This window comes from Notolabrus celidotus, chromosome 10 (genome assembly GCF_009762535.1).
Source record: "Notolabrus celidotus isolate fNotCel1 chromosome 10, fNotCel1.pri, whole genome shotgun sequence".
Lineage (NCBI taxonomy): Eukaryota > Metazoa > Chordata > Actinopteri > Labriformes > Labridae > Notolabrus > Notolabrus celidotus.
In genome coordinates this window covers 30148076-30166746 of record NC_048281.1, presented here as the reverse complement: position 1 = coordinate 30166746, position 18671 = coordinate 30148076, and the positions used below count along the sequence as shown (strand labels likewise).

The window sequence follows — 18671 nt, the reverse complement described above, 5'->3', positions numbered from 1 at the left end:
TGACAACAAATATTCATAATTCCACCCACAGCTCTCAACTTTGACCCTCTGACTACCTTTTAAACCAGTCAGCAGCATCACTGGGCTGAGCTGTAAACCTAATTACCCAATTAGCTTGGACAGCTCTCACACAGCGAGGAGGTCCTGAAGCTCTTGCAGTCAGAGACTTAATGAACTGTTGCGGTAACACTTAGTGACTGCAGTTTGGAGCTCCACGGGCTGCAGGGTCTCTGTGCACCAGTGAAAATAATCTCTTTTCCTTTCTTTAAACTGTTAATGATTCCTAAGCCTTAAATTCCTGCTCTGTCTGCACTTTACAGAGACCATATGCCCCGCTGCCTCCAAACATTAGAGGATCAACATTTGAGACAAGGGAAATGCAGAGATTACGCAAGTGAATTATCGCTGATTGTCAAAACATGGTCTCCCCCGTCCACTTGCACTTCATGAGGAGAGGGTGTGTGCATGTGGATGTTTTCAGTTGAAACAGGGATCAAAACAGAGAGGAAAGAGTGGTACTGAGCACACGGGGGGCTTATAAGAAGGGCTTATAAGTCAGCTATGTAACCTTTGACCTCTAGCTTATAGGGCAAGAATCATAGAGTAAAGTTCATTGAGTGCAAGAAACAAGTATCAGATTGTAGGAGTAATCTCAGAAGAAATAATACAACAGAAATGGGTTATTCGAAGCAATGTTTAAGCTTTCAATGCTGAATTTTCTTTGATTTTGAAATTAGATTCCTATCTAAAAAGATGTCAGTGCCATGTTTAAAAAGATTGATTGCAAACGGATAGGCATCCTGTTTCACTATATCCGTATCCCCAGTGAAAAGACACCAGCAGGGGTCCGTTTCCATGGATGGGTGTAAACACTGGCTGCCCTGCCCTGGTGATATCAGTTACTGTGGTTGCCCTCAGACCGTGGGAGGTAAGGTTTTCTGTTTCCAAGTTCACAATACTGTGGTCTGGCTCCAAAAGACCGTCCGGGGTTGTAAGCTGGTAGCAGCGGTGAAAGAGACGAGATGACAGGCCCAGAAGTCTTTACTCTGCCAAAGAACACAAAAGGTCCTACAGTTACATTCTCACTTATAGAGAAAGCTTGAAACCATACCACACATTCAGGCCTGTGACGTACTTCAAAGAAGGAACCTGCAACTAGTTATTCAAACAACTTTAAATCAATTTGAGAAATAAGATTGAAAGAAAAACTGCTCTGTCACGCTGGCACACATTACAGATGTATTAGCCTATTTTTCCAAAGGCTCAAAAACCTACAGTCACTGCTCCCAGAGTGAAAATGTGCAGAGAAAGGGACTAAAATAAACTTTGAAGAGCTTTTCTTTCAGCCTCTCATCTCAGACTTCTTCTCTGTGTTCTTATTTTGTCTCTTATAAAGCTGCAATTTTCCATTAGTGTGAATAAATCACTCTTTCCTTTTATAAAATGTACTAAGATTAGATTTCCATGTGTCCTGGTCAGTGAGAGTAAGGAGAAGAAGGGGAGAGCCAGCAGCTGTCAGTCACATCAGGGTCAGACTTGTCTTCCTCTGATTTGAGAGAGAGAGAGAGAGAGAGAGAGAGAGAGAGAGAGAGAGAGAGAGAGAGAGAGAGAGAGAGAGAGATCAACATGATCTTGAGGGGCTGAGGAGGGGGACATATGGGCTGAGTGTGACCACAACCTGCTTTTTTCCCATCTCAGCCAATCAGGAGCAGAGTGAGAGCGATTGTCCTATGGCCACTGCTGCTTTCACTTGCTGTCCGGAATTAATAAATCTCCCCTTTAACATGCCAAAATCATCACAACAGAACATTTTTAAAAAGTATGGTTAACATCTAATTAAATCCACACAGCAACATTATTCGACTGTATTAGTATATTCTTATTTTAAAAAGTTGTAACCACACAGAGGCAGCCACATGTCACTTTAAGCCTCTTGATATGAAAACATCAAGAACTTTTTTTTTTAAACTGGGAACTGAAACTTGCATTGGAATTGATTTGCACCTAAACACACATTTAATTCATTGTTAGTGTTATCATAGTACTAAAATTACTTATATCATGCAAAACAATGTGCAACTGAATCATCCAATAAAAAATACCATGAGAAAAACAGCCAAAAAACTCATAATATTTCTATGTTCTTTATATTTCTAAAGCACCACAACTATATTATTTAGTGGTCATAAGGCAGATGAAAACATATTTGTTTAATCTAAATGTGAAACTTCGCGCCTTGATTTTACGAGCAGCCCCTGAAGGCATCACAGTTCCCAAGGAGAACCCCAGCAAAGAAAGAGGTCGTGTTTCCAGGATCCTCCAGTGAAACCCCTCAAAACCAGTACGAGGGAGAGACTGAGACTAAATAAAAAAAAAACGACCAGTGTTTCTTTTAAACTCAGTGCATTGACAGACCGGTCTACATGGATCCTGGTCTGAAACTCGCATCCGATTCTTCAATCTGAGGAGACGCGAGTCTGCAACCTGCGGTCTGGATCAGGATCAAGACCTCTTCTCTCTGATGGGATGGAGGTGAAAGCGCTCTGAAGGGAACTCTGAGTGAGTAACATACATAAAGACCAATGACTCAAATTATAATTTGTTATAAAATCAAATATCAAACAAGGATTTTATAAAGGCTGCTTGTGGATATAGTGTTTCTACTCCACATGCAGTCTTGCACCTGAACTACTCCTGTTGAGATATGAGTGTTTGTGGTCCTCAGTTTTATTTTAAACTGATACTCATGTGCTTATTTATTTTTTTTACCTCAAACTACTAAAATACTCTTTATTTAAAGTTTAAAGAACCTATTTTAATTCTCTGTCCACAGTTTGTGACTGTGCTTGCATTGGGGTGGGACAGAGTTTTTTGTAGTCCTCACGTGGTGTACAATTATCTTATTGCTGGTACCAAATATCATTACATTTAATGTAAAAAATCAAACAAAAACATGACGCTCTAAATACATTTCCCTGTTAATTAAGCTCACTGCACTAACCTATGACTGTTGACATGAGGTGGGCTAGCACAGAACTGACTGCTAAATCATAGGCCTATTATTATCAGCATTGTGGGTAATTTATTGGGTATAATTTCATATCAGAAGTCACATTGTGACCATCTTATTATTATGTGCATCTTCTAACTCTTATCTGCAACCTCCAATGTCTTTACCTTTAAAATAAACTGTGAATTTAAGCTGAACATATCAGTTTCTCATCACAGTGTTACAATGTTTAATTTGGCTAGAAGTCAAATCTGTACATTCCAACCAAGCGGCAACCTCCGGTCTAAAAATATGAGTCAATGCGGAAGTGTTAAAAGCTGCAGTTCATCGAGGATCCGCTTGAGGCTGGCTCCGGAAGTACTGGAAGTCACATACACATGAATGGGGAAAAGACGATCTTTGCAGTATTAATAAACATGTTTACAGCCTGGTACAAAAGATGAGTGTAGTCTGAATAGCTAATTTCTCGATGTCCTCTCACTGTGAGGGGGGTGAATTTTTTTCTAATTCGGCAATTTCGAAGATATTGAGATTACTAGTCTTCCAATGAGAGGCACAGCTGCCTGTGGGAACACTGCAGCTGTTGGCTAGGAGGCTCAAAGCCCGCCTCTTTACGTCACACTGGCTCGACAGAAGCAATATGGCTGCCGCAGCCGATTGGTCTCTAAACAGCGTTCAGAAACAGATGGGTGACGTCCCGGATACTACGTCCATATTTTTTACAGTCTATGATTACCCAAACCTACTTTGGAATTTTCAAAAGGTTGTCACTTTCAGCCACCAAGTGATCTGCTGTTAGCATCCTGCTCTAAGCTTGCACTGTTGCTTTGCAGGAATCAGCATCTGGAGCAATGCATGTATGAAAGACTGAACGTGGTCATGCAAAATCTTGGATTTGCAACATGTCTTTGCAAATTGAAGTTAGCATTTTCGGCTAAAACCAACAACATCTGTATCCACTGTAAATTAGTTTTGTAAGTCATGCTAGCAGAGGAAATGCGAAGAAAGCTAGCAATCTCACATATTCACTACTACATGCTTACTCCATAACATTAGCTGATAAAGTCATTTAACAAAATGCAAATTAGCCAGTTTTACAACACAACTGGACCAACACAAGCACACTCAGGAAAGTATTTAGCTTTGTTAGTTAGCTAGATAGCCACTGAATGAAGCCTTGTATTTGTTCGTATTAGTTACTAATGGTGGTTAATCATCTTCATCGTCGTCTTCATCATTGTCACTAACTGACTGTAGCTGGTGATTGTTTCTGATCTGTGGTCGTTCTAGTGGGCAGTGAGCTTGGGTCTGTTTGCCTTAACGTGGATCAGTCGTTTCGTTTCCTATAAAGAGAGATCAGTGTTCCCGTTGGTGAGCAAGCTTGTAGTGGTTTGCGTTGGAATCTGTGAAGTGGTGAGTGCCAGTCGTTTGTCAGTGTTAGCTAGTTTTGCATAATGTTTAAAGGGAGCTGAAAGGGTCAATTGCTTTTGGGAACAGGGATTTCTTTCTAAGTTAACATTATAGCAACCAAGCAGCAACCTCCAGCGTTAAGTAAAGCTAATGCAGAAGTCCAAAAAGCTGCACTTCCTCAGGTGTCTTCTTAGAGGCTGGCTGCAGAAGCCAAGGAGTCCACTCATGGCCCTGTGTTTAAATGCCCCACCTAATAGAGTCATTAACATGTTTACAGCCTGCTTAGAAATGGTTTTGGGTATACTGTTTAGCTCATATCTTTATTCATACTTACTGTACGGGGGTGAATTTCTTAGACGACAGGTGGTATAGTGTTGTAGCCTCAGCTCCACTTCTTGACCTGTGACTCAGTCTGTGACTCACACACAGGTAATAAATACAAAGTGATTAATTCTTAAAAAGATAGTCCCCTTAATTAATGGAGTGTGTTTTCATTTTAACAACACAACAACCTCAAAGATACTTGTTGGTTAGTGAGGACGGTAAGTTGATATATTGATGACACTAAAATGGGCAACAAGCGCAGTTCTCAAGCTGATTTGAGCTTTCAGTCTCAATGTGCTGAACTAATTTTGTCATTTGAGAAACTCCAGCCTGCAGGAATTTATCATTTCAGTTTATAAATGACTTGATTGTACGATTGCATCTTGATAAAACCTTTGATAAACAAATCGAACAAAGTCTTGATTGCGTGACTTCTCAGGTGTACGGCGCAGATAATCAGATTTTAATCTCTGCTTCTCCAGATGCCCTCCCACTCAAATGACATCATTACTCGAATCAAAGGAGGGAAAACAGCTGCCAGGCTGAACTCGACTCACCTTTGGTAATTGTCTGGACAGCCGGAACAGAGCCTCAGTGTCTCTCAGCCCTGTGGGATGAACTGTGGTGTCTGCAGGGTTTGATTTTTTAAAAACAATGTTGGTTGATCAGATTTCTGTTGGTTTGTTATATCCATGATGGAAGACTGTAATGCAGCAGTTCAAAGTTGCCTCAATGAGTCTATATTCTGTGATGCCATTTAATAAATGAAATACTGAGGCAGTGCAGCTATTCCTCATTCCCCTGTGGGAGTGTTTAGAGTCTCATGCACACTCAAGGGAGTCCTTCAGAACAACATTTTGGGGTTGACTGGGCTGCAGCAGGCAGGTGCATCCAAGCCATGACTGGAAATGCCTCTGGGGCTGATGGGAGTTCTGGCTCACTTCCAGGCTGCAATCAGTTAATGTTAATGAATACGGTCAAATTATCTCATTTGCACTAACAGCAGTTTCTTTGTTTTCCAGGAATGGAAGTAGTGTATAATGAACCTCAGGCTTTCTTTGCATAAATAGTTGATGAAAACTGACTTAGTTAGTCTTTTATTTTTTTTCCATGAGGGTCACATGACTGGAAAACCATTTGAATTGCCATGGGTGCTCTCACAAAGACAAGTATTAGTGCTCTTTAAAACATATAACTGCTGATCTTGCATAATGTTTGGCGTGAACGGGTTGAGGCTGAAATGATTGGCTCATTAAGAGGAACTGAAATCTTGACTTATGGATTAGTTTGGCAGTAAAGCGCTCATTATGACTGTGTTTTCCATTTTCTTCTCAATCATGTGTGGAGGAATTTTGTGCCGAGGCTTTTTCACATGTCTGTTATTTTAAATGAGTATGCTGGAATTCGATGGATTCGTTGACAGGCAGTTTAATACTTTTCAGGGTTTCATACCTTATCAGAAATTCATTTTCTTGGTTGTTGTTTTTTGCTTTGTCCCCCTTCATCAATAAGTTTTCTTTGTTAGTTCATCAGATGTGTGTGTGTGTGTTTGGAGTCAGAAATGACCCTAAAGAATGAAGGCTAAGCAAACAGTAAGTTATCAGCTAGTGCTAATGCTTCCTTGGTTAGCAAGGACAGTAATTTAAAGGACACCTATCAGTATTTCAATCAGGAGAGACACAATTTGAATATTAAAGATTATTTATTACAACTGAATGAATGATGAGACTTGACAGAAATCTTTGGCGTAAGGACTCTATGGGGATAATGTTGTGAGGGTAGGATGTGTGAATTTGGCAGCTGAAGAAATCCCCCTAGAGTCCAGACACTGGTGGTGGTGGTTGATGATCCTAGGAATTGAAGACTTGCAGAGACCAGGTGGAGATGGGGAGGTGGGGGGGTGCGCACCATTCAATGCAAGAGGAACTAGCTGGAGAGAGAGACGCATTTAAAAAGACAGCAGAAAGTTGATAGGCTGACGATAAGGGCGCGCCACTGAGCTATTGGATGACGCAGCTGCTGATTAACCAATGACAGCTCCGGAGCGTGCAGCTGGAAGCGGGTGAGCTATTGAACGAGGGAGAGGAGAGTTAAACAACTGCTGTGATTGCTTTATAGTCTTCCTGTCTGAACTTTCGCTAGAGCTACATTTTAATACCACTAACCACATGTACAGAGGCTGTAATCCATAAGCTGGCAGCCTGGGTTCAATTCCAACCTGCGGCCCCTTTTGCTCCCAACTCTCTCTCCAGGTTTCCTGCTCTATCCAATCTCCTATCCTCTCTAATTAACAGCCCATAAGATTTAACTTGAAAGAAAGAAATCTTCTTGTAGGAAAATACCAAACTTTAGGGCCTGTGTCCACTGACAAAGATGTTTTTGAGCCTGCAGTTCTGTGTTTCCAGTATTTAGTGTCCTGAGCTAAAAAAAACGCCCTTGTCGTCAGCGCTCTTTTAGTCGCTCTGCCCACAGCGCTCTCAGTTGAAAATATTGTAGTTCCACTTTTTGGATCACTGCCACACTAGCAGATGCCTTATCATCCATTATGGACTAATCAGAATCAAGTGGCGCTGGGACCTGTGATATCTACAGCAATATTCGCGGAGGCTCTTATGGGAGAGAAATGAACCACACTCATCTTTTTGAGCGTATGATATCAAGGTTTAGAGCTGCTGCTGTTAATGCTTCAACATGATTTCTTAATTGTCACTACAATGGGAGGTGAAAATAATGCAGGACAACCATCATAACGGCCAAATTCCACTAGACTGGTGTCCGATCTGTCTCTGATCCGTCATGGCACTGGATCTGATAGGTTTCTAGTCTAGTCTCTGTGTTAACTTCCACTGGATCCACTCCGTTGGGTTCCAGGTGCGTCCCAGGTTGGAGCCCTCCGGATCAGATACACAAGACTTCTATTTTTGCCGGATGCAAGAGCACGACGCAGAACAGGAAGTCAGGCACCAAAACAAATTAAAACTTCTAGTTAATTTTCAGAATAAAACACTCTGTGTTATCACCAGATCATATTTCACTTAACTACAACAACAAACCAAAGTCATGATGAGTGGAGCCAGGCCTGGAGTCAACAGGTCAGAGGTTTTCAGAGGACGATGAAGACAACATGGATGAGGAGAGGGGTCGGATATTCATTAATGCAGTAATTACCGCAGGAAATCCTCAGTCACATGACTCCAGCTGTCCGGCGGTCCTGCTCTGTGCTGCGTTCTGAAAACGCAACCCGTGGGTGTTGACAGACGAGAGAGCACGGAGCAGGACCGCAGCGGATTGGAGGTGGACCACACACAGATCTGGTGGAAGTCCCGGGTGACCCAGCAACAGCAAGTGCTAGTGGGGAGCTTTCTGAAATTGAGGTCATGGGTGATGCCAGAGCAAAAAACACTGTCAGAGGACACAGGCCTTTAAAGGACATCTTAGTATAACCAAAGGATACCTGAGGCTTTTTCAGTTTGACTTCATGACTTATTCCAAATATCCTGGCTAAAGTCAGAAAGTGATATGCTTGGAGAAATATTTCCACATGGATTTACCGTCTATTTCTGTCACTTTGTAATTGAACGTGACAAACATACTAATGTCAAACTCAATGGGAGACCCCTCGCTGCTGGAGCTCCTGGATTTTCCTGGAGTGTAGTCTTGTTGCTTCTTATCTGAGCTCTACAGGGATTTAATCAGTAAGGTGATGTGATAAAAGGTCAAGCAGTAGACCTGCAGACTCTTACAGCTTCCTGCTACACACACACACACGAATACACACACACGATTACACACACACACACACACAGCTAGGAGTCAATAACGTTAGATCTAATAAGACAGGTCGATCTGTGAGGGTAAGCCCACAGAAATGTGTGGCAGGTATACTCCTGGCCCCCGGGCCCTCTGATGTTAATGTGTAAGCTTGGTTTTGTTTAGGAGCTCGCTCAGCTCGGCTGGACACAGTATAATTACATTCCATTAACTTATTGGCTGAGATCAGGTGTTTCTTTACTTCATTGACTTCCATTTTCTTAAGTAACAGTCATTACTGCGCTCATTAAAGGATTAAGGCTTTGTGTTATGAGATGGATTTGGCACAGTTTACAAAAATGGCCTCACTCTACATGACTACAGTGCAGACTTAAATATGCTTAGAGCTGCCTGAAATCCTTTGTAGTGCTAATTATATTGATAACCATTCAAATTTCAGCTCATATGCTCGACCAACTCTGACTAGTTGGTGATTTTACGCTACATGTAATTTAAAATAGAACAAATTCCATTAAAGGACAGGATAAAGGTAATTTAATGATACATTAATAATGTTATGATGCTTATGATTTTCCATAAAGCAGCCCTAATGTGATGTATAACAATGTCAGAGAATTATTCTCACATATATCACTATCACTTCTCTCTCTTACTCCCCTCTATCTGTCTTTCCAGACCCAACTCGGTCGAGGCATGATGTCTGTCTAACATGAGTCTGGTTCTGCCTGAGGTTTCTGCCTGTTAAAAGGAAGTTTTTCCTCACCACTGTAACTAGCTAAATACTGCGATGTGCAATGCTCATGATGGATTAAGGTGGGGTCAGACTGAGTCTTACCCTGTCTTGAAGTTGGGTCTCTGTTCATAATTTGACACAGAGTGGTCTAGACCTCCTATGTTTGTAAAAACATCTTGAGATAAGGTTTGTTGTGATTTGGCGCTATACAAATAAAGGTTGATTGATTGATTGATTGATATATGGCTGAAAAGAAATCTTACTGAAGCCACCTTGCAGCATTTTTCTGGATCTTTCAAGCTGAGTGGATCCCTCCTTGTAGATGTTTTGTTTTTCATACAGGGGTAAGTGATCAGGGATTTAAATCTAAGTCTATCTTTTATCGTTTTACTGCTCATCCGTCCAGAGAGCCACCGTCTCTCAGCCAGCGTAAACTGGGTTGGCTCCAGCCCTGATGATCTTCCAGAGAATAGGTCAGTACTGACAGTACGGTCGGTACATGAATGATATCAACCAGCCCTGTCATGTGCAGCAGCATCATTCCTATTGCATTATATTGATGTTAAAGGTGACATATCATGCAAAATCGACTTTTTAAGGGTTCTCTACCTGAAATATGTGTCCCTGGCATGTCTACAAACCCCCTGAAAATAAAAAAATCCATTCTGCCCCTGTTCTGATCTGAGCCGTTTCAGTTTTCAGTGTCCTTCATACGTCATAACGCCATCTGGTCTGTAACAGGAAGTCAGAGCTCGGAGCTTGTTCAGCCCATAGACTGTATAAAATACGACTCAACCCCTCCTCTGTTTTTCATTCCCTGCACACATGTGTGCTAACAAGGAGCTTAGGAGGGAGGCATGCTAGTTGTAGGCTGTCTTAATAAACACAAAGGTCGGTTTTACTCCCAACGTCTGCAGATTTGAAGATCTAGTGGATGATTTTTATTTTTCATGGAAAAGTGCTAGCGTTAGTTAGCATAGCCACATAGCTACATGTTCGTCGCTGTGTACCAAGACACACGTCTACATACTGATAAATAAAACAACAAGAAACACTAAATCTGTGACCAATCCTTCAGAAAGGTCATGCTGCAGGCGCCTCTCCATTAGGATCAGATTCTGGATCAGATTCAGAGGGTTGAAGTAACGCAGGTCTGTGAGCAGCCGTGTATATTCAGCCAACATGTAAACATTAGATCAACGTGCTGGAGAGCCGAGGCCACATCCACTTCCCGAGGGGGCGTGGTCAGAGAGCTCATTCTCATTTAAAGGCACAGACACAGAAAAGCAGCCTCTTCTGAGCAGGGCTGAAAAAGAGGGGTTTACAGGCATGCCAAAATCTGATTTCAAAGTGTTTTTTGAGCATAAACTTCAAAGACATGTTTTGGGGACCTCTTAGACCAATATATTTTGATGAAAAAGAGCATAATATGTCACCTTTAATTTCCGATCTTGAAGATTTTCAGCTGAGTAATTGTCTGCCATTAACCCAGCTTTGGTTAGTCCTTTGGAGAAAGAGTTGAAGCTGTGTACTGTTTTCTTTGGTCTCTGTCGAGCTAGCACTAAATTGGCCAAACAAAGAAACAACATTGTACAGGTTGCAGATGATTAAGTGAGCAAAAAACATAGGGATGAGAAATAAATTTGATGTTCTATTAAAGAAAAATAGTCAAAACTGTCTGCAAAGAGGCTGTTTGGTGTCCTGTTGTTAGATGCATACCTTTATCCCCATGTGGTGCCAAGGAGACAAAAAAATTGTGACATAATAGGGATGTAAGGCTATTGTCAATTTTACAATAACATGAGAACAAAAGTGTCCTGATACTGTCATGGAGTCGTGGACCTGTGATGGTCTGAAATGATAGGTGTAGATTTGCTTCAGCCATAGTGAAGCAGATTGGAGGGAAGTGGGGGCTACACAGACCATTGTTCCATGGGTGCTATCATGCGCACTGCTCACTGCCTCAGGTGTAGTACAGCAAAAATGTCAGACACTACAGTTAGCAGTGAGGGAGAACAGAGAGAGTGGGTAAATTGTGGGTGCTCCAACATCTAAATCTGAAGAAAGGAGAAAAGGTTATGGACAAACAGCAGAGAATACCAGACTGTGATGACCTACATGTCAGGGAATACAAGTACTGTGAGGAGCCACTTGAAGAATTGTCTCCTGAAAAGATTTGAGAAGATGTGAGGGGAACAAATCCAGTCAGGCTTAAAGACAATAAAGGGTTAGGGTGACACAGGACTTCCACCAGATACCTGTCCGGTTTTTGGGGGGTTGCGTTTTTGGAACGCAGCACGGAGCAGGACCGCCGGACAGCTGGAGTCATGTGACCGAGGTTTTCCCGCGGTAATCTCTGAATCAAGGATTCTCCTCCTCCTCTCCTCATCCATGTTGTCTTTATGGTCCTCTGAAAACCTCTGACCTGTTGACTCCAGGCCTGCCTCCGCTCATCATGACATTTTGTTGTCATAGCTAAGTTAAAAATGATGTAATGATAACACATTGTTTTATTCTGAAAATTACCCAGATGTTTTAATTTTGTTTTGGTGCCTGACTTCCTTTTCTGCTCAATCTAAATCTGTTTAAATTGATGCGTCGTGCTCTGTCAGAAGTCTTGCGTAGCTGATCCGTTGCGTTCCGACCTGCCGGATCAAAGAAGCAGCCGAAACGCAACGGAGTGGATCCAGTGGAAGTTAACACATTGACTAGAATAGAAACCGGATCCGGTGCCCTGACGGATTGGAGACAGACCGGGCAAGGATCTGGATGGAATTTGGCCATGAGTCTCACATCCTGGAACAGTGCAAGAGCTCAAGAGATCCCAAGATGTATCGCTGAATATATCACCAAAGATGTTCAGACATTTTCAGAGGTCAATAACGAAAGATTCAGAAGGTTAGCAGACACACTGGAGCCAAAGTATAAATTAGCATCACGGCTATACTTCAGTCAAACACTATTAGATGCTCCCTACAAAGAGACGAAGGCTGAAGTTAAGCAGAGAGCACCTCACTCACCATGGATGTGTGGACTTTTTTCCAAGTCTTTTTATATATATTGTACCGTGGACTATCAGGAAAGTGTAATATTGTGACATTCCAATGAAATAATCTTCAAGATTTCTTCTTGAAGTCTTTCAAACCTTGGCTTGATTCACCTCTGATGATCAGAAATGTGCACCACGTCTCAGGCTGCAGCGTTTCTGTAAGACACGAACATTTTTAACATAGCATAAAGCAGAATGATGGCGTCTTGACAAATGCACTGAAAATGCCTTTAATTTGCTTCAGGCGTCAGTCAAAAGGCACTCAGCCCTCTCAGCCTTCATGACAGGAACGCCACCTTGATGAGAAGAACGCCACCTTGATTCAAGAGCGCCATGAATACTCCTGCATGAAAAAACCCGAGAGGAATGTCACTAATCCGGCCTTCACGCTGCACAGTCAGAGAGGTCTCTGATATAAAAGTTTTCATTTGCAGAGTAATAACATAAATAAGCTTAGTGATGATGATGAGTGTTTTCAAGGCGGACAATGAGCATCAAACCTCAAACATTGAACCCGCTGTCCCCTGAGGTCCTCCTTTGTTCTTGCATCCCGCTCTCTGGATGAAGTGTAACTCATCCCCTTGTGTCCTGTTACAACATCAGTCACAGCTGCATGCAGCACATGAAGGCAGCATGACTGACAGTGTGTCCCTCTGTATGTGTGTGTGTGTGTGTGTGTGCACCCATCCTCCCCCGTCTGACAATCAACAAAGGGCATTGTGGGTTGATGACAGTCAGGAGTCCCTATCCCAATTATGGACAAGCACTAATTACCAGAGGAGTAATTAACAATCAGGCAGCTGAGACAACAATAAACAGCCTCTGGGAGAGTGTGGAGAAAACGCTGCTGCAGGAGGTGAAACAGTTAATTATACCCCTTTACACTGCATGTACACACAGACTATGAATGTGGCTGCATGGTTTGTGAGTTCATGTAGTTCAGATATGAATACTGCTCAAAGTGGGAGCCATGGATCTCAGTTTTTGAGCCTTTTGTGAGGATGAGCGAAGGCTGGAGTGGAAAGGCAAACAGTTTCTGCGAGGCAGGCTGGAGAGCAGGAAGGTCACTTGATAAAATGCTAATACAAGCGCTTAGCATCAATGCTCTGTCAGTCTGACAAGGCTGCCTGTGCTGAGAGATCCCCTCAAACAAACACACACACACACACTGTCTCCCTTCATCGCATACACACACACATGCAGCAGCTTTTAAAAAAAGTGTCTGATGTGAAGGACAAGGACAGTTTATCCAACTTCTTCCCCACAAACAAACACAGACTCTAACCATCCATCTCTCAGCCTTGGAGATGATAGGCTTGCAGGGTTGCTTGGTATGCAGATGGAGGCACCAGACCAGAGATGTATGAGCCTCAGCAGTTACATGTTTGTCTTCTATCTCACCAGAAACCCAAGAACTGATATTCATTATCAGCCTTGAACCCATCAAGTCTTCGAGTACATGAGTTCTCTGAATGGGTTTTTGGTGAAGTGACTGAAACAAGCTCTGCAGAAGGTAATGAGATTTCTTCCTGTTTGTTCTGCGGCATAAAATCGGCAGTAAATAGACTGAATTTTGAAGCTTTTCTGTGTCATGAAAAAAAATGGCAGCAATCAAGACGAAACCAAATAAGTTGTCTGGGAGAGTAAACATCATCACTCCAAACAAAGTGGCAACCTCCGGTCTACCTCTTTGCCTCTTGCTGGATCAACAGAAAGTTTGACTAGGGGTGCTTCTCAAAGCTCTAAACGTCCATCCTCGCGTCTCTTCCTCGCGTCTCTTAATCGCGTCTTAGTCCCGCCCACCAGAGATGCGAGGAAATGAAACCAGAGGAGAGAGGAGAGAGGAGATTTGTATTTAGAGAAATGAGACGTCCTCTCCTCCAGAGCGTCACGTGAAGCGACATCGGTTTGTGATGACGGCTTTAACAGCTGTTTGTGTCTGCGCACATGTTCACTGTAATAACTCTGATTAATATAAACAGTAACAGAGCTCTGTCTCTGTGTTTACATGTTTAACACACACCTGTTTAACACACACCTGTTTAACACACATGTTCACTGTAATAACTCTGATCAATATAAACAGTAACAGAGCTCTGTCTCTGTGTTTACCTGTTTAACACACACCTGCACATGAAGAGAATCAGCTCTCTGTTTATTCTGTCCTAAAGCATCACGGATCGATTCATCGGTAAAATGCCTCATAATTAAATTATTTATTACTTCAAGGGAAAATAGAAACCAAGCAACTCTTTTCAAACCCCGTGCTCATTAATGATCAGCCTCATATGAAACTGTATTAACCTGACAGGAAATATAACAAGTGTTTTTACTAACAGACAAACTTTACTGTCAGACTTCTCTTCATGAAAAAAAAATGAGAACAAATGGAGAAACTAACAGGAGGAATAACTGATCATTGATATATCTGTAATGTTGAATTTATGGTTTTGCGATCAGTATTTTGTGTTTAAAACTCACATCAAACACTTTGTAATCTCAGCTCATCACATACAGACTGTTTAGACGGCTGTTTATGATCTGTTTCAGGGCGCCCTTAATGACTGTTTTAAGGTCCGTCTTTTCCCTGTTATTAAACTCAGCTGATGTTAAGTTTCGGTTAAGTCCGAGCCGCTGCAGCGTCCAATCGGTGAGTGATATCCGATAAGGGGGCGTGTCTGTCAGAGAAAAGACTTCCGCAAAGTCTGCTCTTGTGTTTCCTCGATTATCCCTCCTCGGATCAGTCTCCTCGCTCCTCGCTCCTCTCTCCTCCAGCAGCGTTTAGAGCTTTGGGACGCAAGTTAAAATGGCGGGTCGGTAAGTACTTCCGGTTCGGCAGAGGAGCGAGGAGTGAGGAGACTGCAGTTTAGAGCTTTGAGAAGCACCCTAAGTCAGCATTTCCACTATGGCTGCCATTATCATTAGGCTTCAAAATTATGTACTTCAGAAACCAGTGGGTTACATCACTGAGGCTACATCCAGGTTTTATACAGTTCAGATCATTTGTATGGATGGATGCGTATCATATGCATGCATCTTTTGCTCACTCAATCTTAGCCTTTCTTACCCTCAGGTGTGCATAAACGACACATTCTGAAATACAGAAATGTACAAAACATGGGTAATCTCTAATCAGTATCATCAATCAGGAGCAGGGTATTATCTGTGATCTGTATTGTCTCAAATCCATACCATGCCTCTCTTATAATATGGAGTTACATAATGCAGTTAGTTTGTTTTTGCCCATAAAGCAGACTTGTTCAGTAATTTGCAACACGCTAATGTAACCGTAAACACCAACAGAAATGCACCTCTACATCTCCAGACAATAGCTGTTCTGCAGCAGCAGTGGCGTGAACTCCCTCTGGCTTCCCACCAGGTGTTTTATGTGATGTACAATCAAAGCAGAGACTTCTCTGAATCCTTGTCTCTACATTTTTCAGGGGAAATTTCTGAATCTGCTCCACTCACATTTCCACACAGGTGTTCATGCGTGATCTGCTTCCTTTATCTCCGGTCGAGCCAATTATTTTTCCTTTTCAGACAGGAAGAAAAGAAAGAAGCAATGAATGGAAGCGAGATAAATGCACGTCTGGCCAGAGGTAAGATGGAGTGGAACATCAGAGCATGTAGCGTGGAGAAAGAGGTGTAGAAAAGGAGAGCGAGGTCGTTACTGAAGGAGAGGTAAACGGTCGGATGAGGATGGAGAGTGAGCACAGCTGGAGTCCAGTCTGCAGCTTTACTCACGGTTACAGCAGATGATGGGTGGAGAGGTCACACGTTGAGGGAGCTTTTTACTCTGCCACAGGCTATCAGGCAGGTTATGCTTTTTAAAAAATGAATGCACGGACGGGAAGCTGCTGCTGGCTGCTGGGTAACTTCAAAGAGCTCACCTAGTGTGACTTACAGTCACTTAAGATACAGAAGTGCAAAAACAAGATGCAGTAAAAACAGATGGAGAAGAAGTCAGTGGGTTAAAAAAACACATACTTGTTATTTCCTTTTGTTTACCTGTTTTTCAGAGTTTAGGATTACACTTCACTTTAAACATGCCGCTCCATCCACAGCTATGACTCTGATTGAGAATGACAATTGCAGGTCTGTAAAGCTGTATGCTAATACCACCAGAGTAATGAACCTGAATGGATTATGTGGGCTAATCCAGATAATAATATTATTGGATGAGAGCTCCAGAGTTAAGGTTATACCTCTCAGAGGACGCACACATTGGGATGAATGCTGGAAGAAAGTAAAACATGAGATATGTCAGATTTATCATAAGAAACTGTTAAAAATATCATTTAGTACTCATTTACAGGCTGTACAGAAAACAGTGCATACTTGTTGCCCATGGTGTTAGCGTTCATATATATTCACCCTACGTGTTTATGTGTTTGACTGCTCTTGGAAAATGCATATACAATTTTGGACCATACCAAGGCCATGGTCCTCGTCGTAGCAGTTGCAGGTTCAACCATTTGCTGCATGTCTTCACCTGCTCCCTGCTCCTCGCATTTCCCTAGCTGTCTTTAGCTGTCCTGTCCATTAAAGGTGACATATCACGCTTTTTTCATCAATATATATTGGTCTAAGAGGTCCCCAAAACATGTCTTTAAAGTTTATGCTCAAAAAAACACTTTGAAATCAGATTTTGGCATGCCTGAAAAGCCCTCTTCTTCAGTCCTCCTCAGAACACTCTGTTTTCTCTCTGACCACGCCCCCTCGGGAAGTGGATGTGCCTCAGCTCTCCAGCACGTTGATCTAATGTTTACATGTTGGCTGAATATACACGGCTGCTCAGAGATCGCGTTACTTCAACCCTCTGAATCTGATCCAGAATCTGATCCTGACGGAGAGGCGCCTGTAGCAGGACCTGTCTGAAGGATTGGTCACAGATTTAGTGTTTATTGTTGGTTTATTTATCAGTCTGTCGACGTGTGTGTTGGTACACAGTTACGAACATGTAGCTATGTGGCTATGCTAACTAGCGCTAGCACTTATCCATGATAAATAAAAATCATCCACTAGATCTTCAAATCTGCAGACGTGGGGAGTAAAACTGACCTCTACCAGAAAGGCAGCAGGACCTTTCTGAAGGATTGGTCACAGATATAGTGTTTCTTGTTGTTTTATTTGTCAGTATGTCGACGTGTGTCTTGGTACACAGCTACAGCAATGAACATGTAGCTATGTGGCTATGCTAATTAGCACTAGCACTTATCCATGACAAATAAAAATCATCCACTAGATCTTCAAATCTGCAGACGTGGGGAGTAATACTGACCTTTGTGTTTATTAAGACAGCCTACAACTAGCATGCCTCCCTCCTAAGCTCCTTGTTAGCACACGTGTGCAGGTAATGAAAAACGGAGGAGGAGTTGAGTTGTATTTTATACAGCCTATGGGCTGAACAAGCTCCGACCTCTGACTCCGTGACAGACCGGATATTGTTGTTACGTAACAAAAACACAGAAGTCTGAAACGGCTCGTTTCACACACATTTACAGAAAGATGGAGAAATCAAAACAGGGGCAGAATGGATTTTTTTCATTCTCGGGGGGTTTGTAGACATGCCAGGGACACATATTTCAGGTAGAGAACCATTAAAAAGTCAATTTTGCATGATATGTCACCTTTAAAGGCAAACATGCCCAACAATATAATTTAAAAAAAAGAAATGGCAGTATGTAAGAGCCATATGAAACTGCTACACATCATGTCAGCTGATGGACACAACAGATCCAGACTGCAGCTTTTTAAAACAGAAAAGTATTTTCTGTCAACAAGAAACACTCACCAAATCCTTCCTGGTAGCTCCCCCTGAAGTAATTACCCATCAGAGTCTGTTCACAAAATAAATATAAAACAGAAATAGCTTTCTGACTGAGTGGATTTTAGTCCGGTAGCGTTTCTCTTTAAGAACAAGAAATGACGGAGCCACACAGTGAGCTATTGTTCTCTCACATTTTCCATCCATATAGTAGAAGCAGCAGCATTTTACCGCACAATACATTTCCCTCAGAGGAGATTGTGCTGTGTGTGTGTGTATGTGTGTGTACGTACGTGTGTGTGTATGTGTGTGTTGAAGCCAGATGCAGAATGTTAATGAGACTGAAAGCCTCAGCGCTGCTCTACCTGACAGATTGAAGATGCCTCTGCTTGTGTGTGTGTTTCTGTGTGTGTGTGTGTGCAGATGTGTTAAAATGCCAACCACCTTCCCCTGGACCATAAAGGGTCAGAGCACATATTTACCAGCAGGGAGGATTATCCTGAAAGCAGCTGATTCAGCAGCTTGTGTTGAGTTAAGAGGTTGGTTAGCTGATCAGCAGCACCCGGAGCTGACTCCTCTGCTTTGCTTTTAGATATTTTAGTTG

General features: G+C 42.3%; 1 protein-coding gene across 3 annotated transcripts in view; it reads left to right on the top strand.

The window, feature by feature from the left end:
* Window positions 1–2268: 2268 nt before the first annotated feature.
* si:dkey-91i10.2 (uncharacterized protein LOC555224 homolog) overlaps window positions 2269–18671 on the top strand; it is a 105382-nt gene continuing 88979 nt past the window's right edge. The window contains exons 1-3 of one of the 3 annotated variants that reach the window (XM_034693179.1): window positions 2283–2559; window positions 13702–13810; window positions 15841–15899. The gene's annotated coding sequence lies outside the window, so the exon portion shown is untranslated. Of the gene's footprint in view, window positions 2560–13701; window positions 13811–15840; window positions 15900–18671 lie in introns of all 3 variants that reach the window. The other 2 variants (XM_034693180.1, XM_034693178.1) reach the window with 2 other exon arrangements.